The sequence below is a fragment of the Oxyura jamaicensis genome, chromosome 4 (assembly GCF_011077185.1).
Source record: "Oxyura jamaicensis isolate SHBP4307 breed ruddy duck chromosome 4, BPBGC_Ojam_1.0, whole genome shotgun sequence".
Classification (NCBI taxonomy): Eukaryota; Metazoa; Chordata; class Aves; order Anseriformes; family Anatidae; genus Oxyura; species Oxyura jamaicensis.
The window spans coordinates 34,385,962-34,392,804 of NC_048896.1; positions in this window are offsets into that span (position 1 = coordinate 34,385,962).

Genomic DNA, 6,843 nt, shown 5'->3' on the forward strand with positions numbered 1-6,843 from the left:
AAAAAAAATCTAATAGCAGCTTTGATCTTCAGATATCAGCTAGAGGGTACTCCACACTTGGATTTTAAATAATGTACTGTAGAAAGCTACCATCCAATGAAAAATCCTCAATTACTTTAAAAGCTACCCTTCACCATGCTTTTACATTTACAGGCCTTTCTCCTTTTTTGAAATTTCAACCTCCATAATACCGAGGTGCTTTAAGCAATTATTTATGATAGCATTACCTCATACTAATTTTCTACTCAGTGCATATACCAGAGTTGCATCTGCTTTGTTAGAGCAAGGAACATGATCTAACTGATACTTGTTCTCCCTCTTCTCTGACATAATTGACAAAAAACACTCCCCAGAGGAAGCAGTGCCTTTCTCTCTTTGCATGGGATGCAGTATTCCTTTAACTATTGTTCAGTAAACACATTAATTGAAACAAAAATCCAAAGCAGAACCCTGCATTATAAGATGTTGCAGTACAGTTATTTTTGTTCCTTTAGGACTAAAAATCTCATAGATAAAACCCCAGGTTTCATATGTTGTATAAGTTAACATGCCTTTCTCTATGTAACTAATACCAATGCTATTCTGTACTTGTATGTTTGACTATGTCACTCTGCACTTACTGCTTGTGCGACTGGACAATGAGTGCTGCACACAGTATACTGTGTATAAACAAATATGCATTTTCTCTTTAGAGCTAAACTGATTAAGATAAATATATATATATTAAATAAAAATTCAGTTATATTGGAAAAAAGGGTGATTAACTTCCAAAAATAATCAGTAGGAAGGCTCTCTAGCTGCAAAGCCTGCCAGTTTCACCTGACTGCACATTATTGAAGATCAGAGGCACTGGAATGGACATCTCCACGTGATGTGAGTGCAGCCACATGTTGTTCATAAAGGGCATGGGAAGCTGTATTAGATTGAGAATGGGAGCCTCAATGGACAGATCAACGTCTGTGAAATGCAAAGTAAAACAGAAGGTTCTCTGTGCTGACTAAATGCCAGCTATTCCTTAGAATTATTAACTTCCTTCTATCATTCAGTATCTGTGCCTACTTATAACCAGAAAAATAGGCTTTGTATTAAATGTAATGTGATATTAAAGCCCTAGTGTAATAGACACAAAATCATGTTCCTGCTTGGATGGGAAATGTGGCTTGAGTCTCATTTGAAACCACCAAACTGCTGGGTAGTTTCTCACCATCTCTCTCAGAAACTTCTTTCTGCCTTGTGTTAATAATGGATCATGTTTGAAACTTGTGCCACAATCTTGTGATAGACAATGTCAACTAAGTCAGTTCTTCATTCTTTCATTCCTCAAAATATTTATTTTCTGGCACACAGTACTGCAGTCTCCCTCCTTCAAGGTGACTGCTCAAACCCCTTTGCTCTGGGTTACACTCACACATAACTTGTGCTGTTGTCAAAATCCTAAGCCACCTCCCTGCACATTTTAACGCTGCTACTGGTGTGCTAGAGTACTTCTTATCCTGATTCCTGAGATCAGAGTACTTCTGAACCTGCCAGTCCTGCTGAACTCTGTTAGGCAATTAAATTAGAGATATGTCACAGCTGAGAGATGTGTTAAAAGGTGTTTGCTGACACTACTTATCAGATCCTGAAACCTGCTTCCAAGAAATGGGAGACAGACAATCCCAGTGAGCTCTGAAGTTTTCCTTCTCCACTCTGTTGCTTACGTTCAGCTGAATTGTGAACCAGGTGAATGGTGACAGTACTGTCACAGTTTTGTTTCATTTTGAAATATAGTGTTCTAGTTTTCCAGAAAAAAAATATATATTTTTTTCATATCCAGGATTAAAAAGTATAACAATAATTAGGTAGTTAATAAGAATTATAAGAAGATGAAGAAACAAAATCCTTTTTTCAGCCAGCTTTATCTATGAGTGTAAAGCTTTTTAAATCTGGGTCTCAAATCTGTAAATGTTTTTTAAAATTACTTCTAAGGACTACTCAAATGTAACTGTAATTAAAGTTAGAGACACGTGTAACTTTCATGTTAGAATCAGAATTTACCGAACTTAGGGTTATCCTTGAAGATTGCCTGGAAGACAGAATTGGTGCAGACACAGTGTCCATCTGTTTTCTGTCCTAAATCAAAATATCTGTAAAGAAATAGCTTCATACTTTCAAAAGTGAAATGAGCTGTAAAGCTCATATATCCTGAAATCGGTAGTAGAGAAAAATCAGATAACTTAGTCTTTCTTCTTGGGAATATTATAAAATCCTTAAAGATCTCCAAAGCTCAGACTCACAATAAATCTAATGAAACACATAACAAGCATAGAATGCATCCAAGGAGTCCTTCCCTCAGGTCATTAAAGTACTTTCTGCAAAGTGCTCCTCAAATCCTTGGACTGAAGAAAACAGAGATTTGTACAGTGAGATTTACGATGTAGTCATATGAGATTTGCAATTCCTTCATCAAGCTCCATGGCACTGACACAATGCTCAACAGATCTGCCTTTCTTTTTTTTTTTTTTTTTTTTTTTTTTTTTCTTTTTTTCTTTCTTTCTTCTTCATTTTCAACTGATCAGTAAATAAAATTACCAAAGTAAATACATACAATACATTTCCATTTCTCCTTAAGGGATTTATATTGCTTTATATTTGATATTTCTTCCCATCCAGAGAACTGGATTTTACTCCTCCTTGTTTCCTCTGAAACATAGTGAATAATGGATACCCAACACTAAAAAAAAAAAAGAAAAAAAAAAAAGAGAGAGAGAAATAGTGTGCTCTTGGCATTGCAGTTGTTTACATTACAATAATACCTTGGGACTTAGTTTGAGATCAAGATCCCATTTTGCTATGTTTCTGGGTACAATAGAAGATAATCTTCACTTCAGAGCAGTTTTAATCTTGGTAGAAATGACAAATAGAAGGTAGTAGAAAGGAAGACTGCTATGTCTCTGTTTTATAGACAGGTTTAAAGCACAGAATTTACTCTTACACTAATTTGTCATGCTGAAGGAAGCCCCAGTGAGGGAGCTGTACTACAGTGTGTCAAAGGCAGACTCCTCATGGAAATGTCAAATATCCTCAAACCACTGTGGCACACACAGAGTGGAGGCTTTCTAATCTTTGGCTTGTGCTCCATTTGTTTGCTCTAAAGGCTCACATATAACCATTCTCATAATCTTAGGAGTGGCTCCCACATGCTGCCATCCTTCTTGACTGCATTCACAGCATCTAAATGCTCTGAAAATTTGCAAGTCCTGTGACTCAGGCAGAGTGAGAGAGTAGTTTGCCTACTCCATTGACAGAGAAAGAGGGGGAAAATCATGACTTCCAATAATGCCTAATTTATCTCTAGCTTTTCACTACACAGAGAGGAACTCTGAGTCACAGAAAGTGCCATCCTTGAGCTTTAATTCACTGCATCTGTGTTGTCAGCACTCACTAAACAACATGTAGTCTTAAGTGTGTTGGATGATAAACAGTAGGCTTTAGGTATCAGGATATAAATTGGTATACATATTAGTCAGTCATTACTATGTCACACAAACATTGTAAAACAGTAAGAAATATACTGGATAGGTTTTTCCAGGATAAATTTCCATGATACAGGACAGTTTTGGGGCATTCTGGAGTCATGTCATGTCCAGCTGTTCCTCTAGCCAGAGACATGCGCACACATTTTTTTTTTTTTTTAAAAAGTGATTATAATTTTTTTTTTTTAATGATCCTAAGAAGAATAAGAAGAGTGGCTGTAGTGGCTGTTGCTTTTTGTGGTCCTAAGGAGAGTCATTCCATTACCTCACTGGTCACCATGGCCAAACTAATGTTAAAACACTAGCCATGTCTTGAAATTCTGAAAAAAATCTTGCACACTCTATTCATAACATAACCACAGATGTGTGGCATGAAAGTATCACACCACATCATCTGCACCGTTCTCTACCCTTCTCTACCTTCCCTCAGCAGCAGTGGTTAGCTGCAGTTTCAGCATGTACCCAGAATTAAGCTTGTTACTGTTTCTGTTCAGTGACCACTGAATTCAGCTTTGGGTGATTCATGTTCCCCTGCAAGTCGGTGCAGGATGGATTTAATGCAAGGAAGGAAAATGTCATGAGTACCCAGGCAAAGGTTTAATGCACAGATGTGATTTGTTGTCCTAGCTCTTCTAGGACAAAATTTGAGGCTACCCCAAAATGTTCAGAGATATTTCCTATCTAGAAGGCATGAGAATTTTGGTACTGGCACTCTATGAAGGTTGGCAGTACAGAGAAGAAAGCTAAAATACAGAAATCAAGTCCAGATTTGTGATTCATGGCATTGTAAAGTGCAAGAATATTATTGAGTACATAGGTGATCTATTCCTTCCTAAATGCTGCCTGACACTTTTTGGCCTTGTATACAAAAATAGGATAATACATTTGCAGGAATTGCTGCCCATTCAAAAGTCATGTTAGTGCAAAATGGTCAACTCTGTCTCTTGCCTCTTCCTGTCTTTCAATTCTGCACACTTGTTCTTCCGTAATTTGTGTTCATCTGTAATGATAACTTCACATAACATGTTGATGTCTTGAAATTAAAACAGTTTTAGGGACAATTTCTATGTGTTGTAGGAATGTTATTTTCATGAAGTGATGGCAGTTCCTGAGAACGCAAATGTTATTAGATATATTTTGACACATCTGTCTCCTTATACACCTGTAAATACCCAGTCAGCTTTTGAAAGAGAATGATTTTTTGTTTTCAGTGTTCTTTTCAGGAAAATATTGAAGTAATTACAGTTGTTTCAATGTTATTTTTCTACAATTGAATAGTACTAAATACCCGTTTGATATTGTCCTCTTTTTAAAGTTGCTTTATATTTTTTTTATTTCCAGCAAAATACAGGGCTGGGATTGGCTGGGCCAAGTGGAAATGTATCCAAACCTATATTTAGGTGATTACTGCTTATATATAACAAATCATTCATTTTCTAATTTGAAGCATTTTTTGCAAGAGAAGATTTGATATGTGCAGTCACCCATCGAGCCATGGCATTTTCTTACTACAGGAAATAACAACAGTCTATGACAGATAAATATGCATTGTTTTTTTATGTATTTTTGTTGTTGTTGTTTTCAGGCAGCATAAAAAAATATATACATAAGGAAAGGATTAATTTATTCTACATTGATAAAAATTACATCCAAATAGCTGTGATTTCGAATTGAATGCATATCCTCTTTTAATCCCTGCTTAAAATAGTCAGTATGAAAAATTTCCCATGAACTCATGCAGTGCATCAGCAGTGTTCTTTTATTTCATATTAGTTTGGGATCTTCCCTATACCCTCTATTTTTTTTCCTTAATTTCTCCCTCAGTGTTTTCAATTTCCTGCCACTCCATTGAATAGTCTTCTTAAGGGAACTCAAAACAGTTACATTCCAGACAGTCATAGATATTATTTTCCCTGATGTTATTCGAAACTGTACATTCATTAAAAAAAAAAATAAAATAAATCTTGATCTATACAGTTCCTTAGTAGAGTTCCTCAGAAGTAGTAAACATATTTCATTATTTCATCCATTTACCTTTCTGTTTGTGTGTTCTTCAAGTATCACTGGCTTGAGTATCTTGGTAACTGATGTAGCAATTTGATATTAATTAATTTATTATTATTATTATTTTTACTATTTTATTCTTTCCATCATACCCCTTGAATGACATGGTAGTTCAGAAGTGCTCTCCAGTGTTCCTATGAAGAATTCCAATGAGCAGGTGATGTGTTTTTTTCATCCTGTATGTACACCATCTTTTGTTTTTAGCAGCACAGTCCATTTCAGTTCTTGCACCTTTTTTGGAATGCAGATATTTGTCTTTAGTCATTTTGTTTGTTACAGGGCCCTTTTCACATTAACCAAGAAAATAACCGTGGTGCCCAATTCTTAATAAAATTTTCCATTTTCCTTTAAAGCCAGTAATTGTTAGAGAGTTCCCTGTCTTCCTTTTTGTTAGTACCTATGGCCAAATTGCCTTCCTTTCATTATATTTTCAGCTGTTGTGAGGTTTTTAACTGCTTCATTCTTCAAGATCTCTGCTTAATTTGCAGCAGTTCTGATTCGATTCTCACTCAGAGCCAAGAGGTCTGTTTCTCAGTGTGCAAATTTTTGCTAACACATCTGCAGCCTGGGTCCCTGCTCAGCACCCAGGTCCTGCTGCTGCTGGAGTCAGATGTGGATCAGAAGAACACCTCCAGACAAAACATTGCAGAGGTAGGCAGTGGATTTGCAAAGGATGAATTTGTAAGATTAAATATTATCTTTGCTATTTGGAAGACATTTAATTACAGTGTTAATCCCGAGTGATCCCAGAAACCCCTTAGACTTTTGAAGTGAGGATCAAGTAAATAATTACACATAACAGAGAAATATTGTACATTTTCATTAATGAGAAAATATTGTTAGATGGTCAATTTTATCAAATGATTGTATATAACATACATAAAGGAATTCAGAGACTGTTGATGGTATGGAACCAGTGCGGGGTAGAGGTGTATTAAAGACAGGGAAAGATCTGAAGTGGGAAATACAAGGTAATATTTGTGTTCCCTTATTTGTGTGTGTGTGTGTTAAATTACAGTTTTAGCCATTCCTGTAGATTGATTTCAATTATAGTTAGTTCCAATATAAAAAGTATTTCACCAGTTCTTCCTATTGAAAGCCCAATTTCACACGCATTTACACTGAGATCTATTCAACTTTAGCTGGTACTCAGTATTCATTGTATTAGGCTTGTGTTTTAAAATCAAGTTCGCTCTTCCAGTATTGCCAAAGCAAAACATAATGTAGCAGTCACATTATAGGCACACAGGAAAAAAAAAAGAAG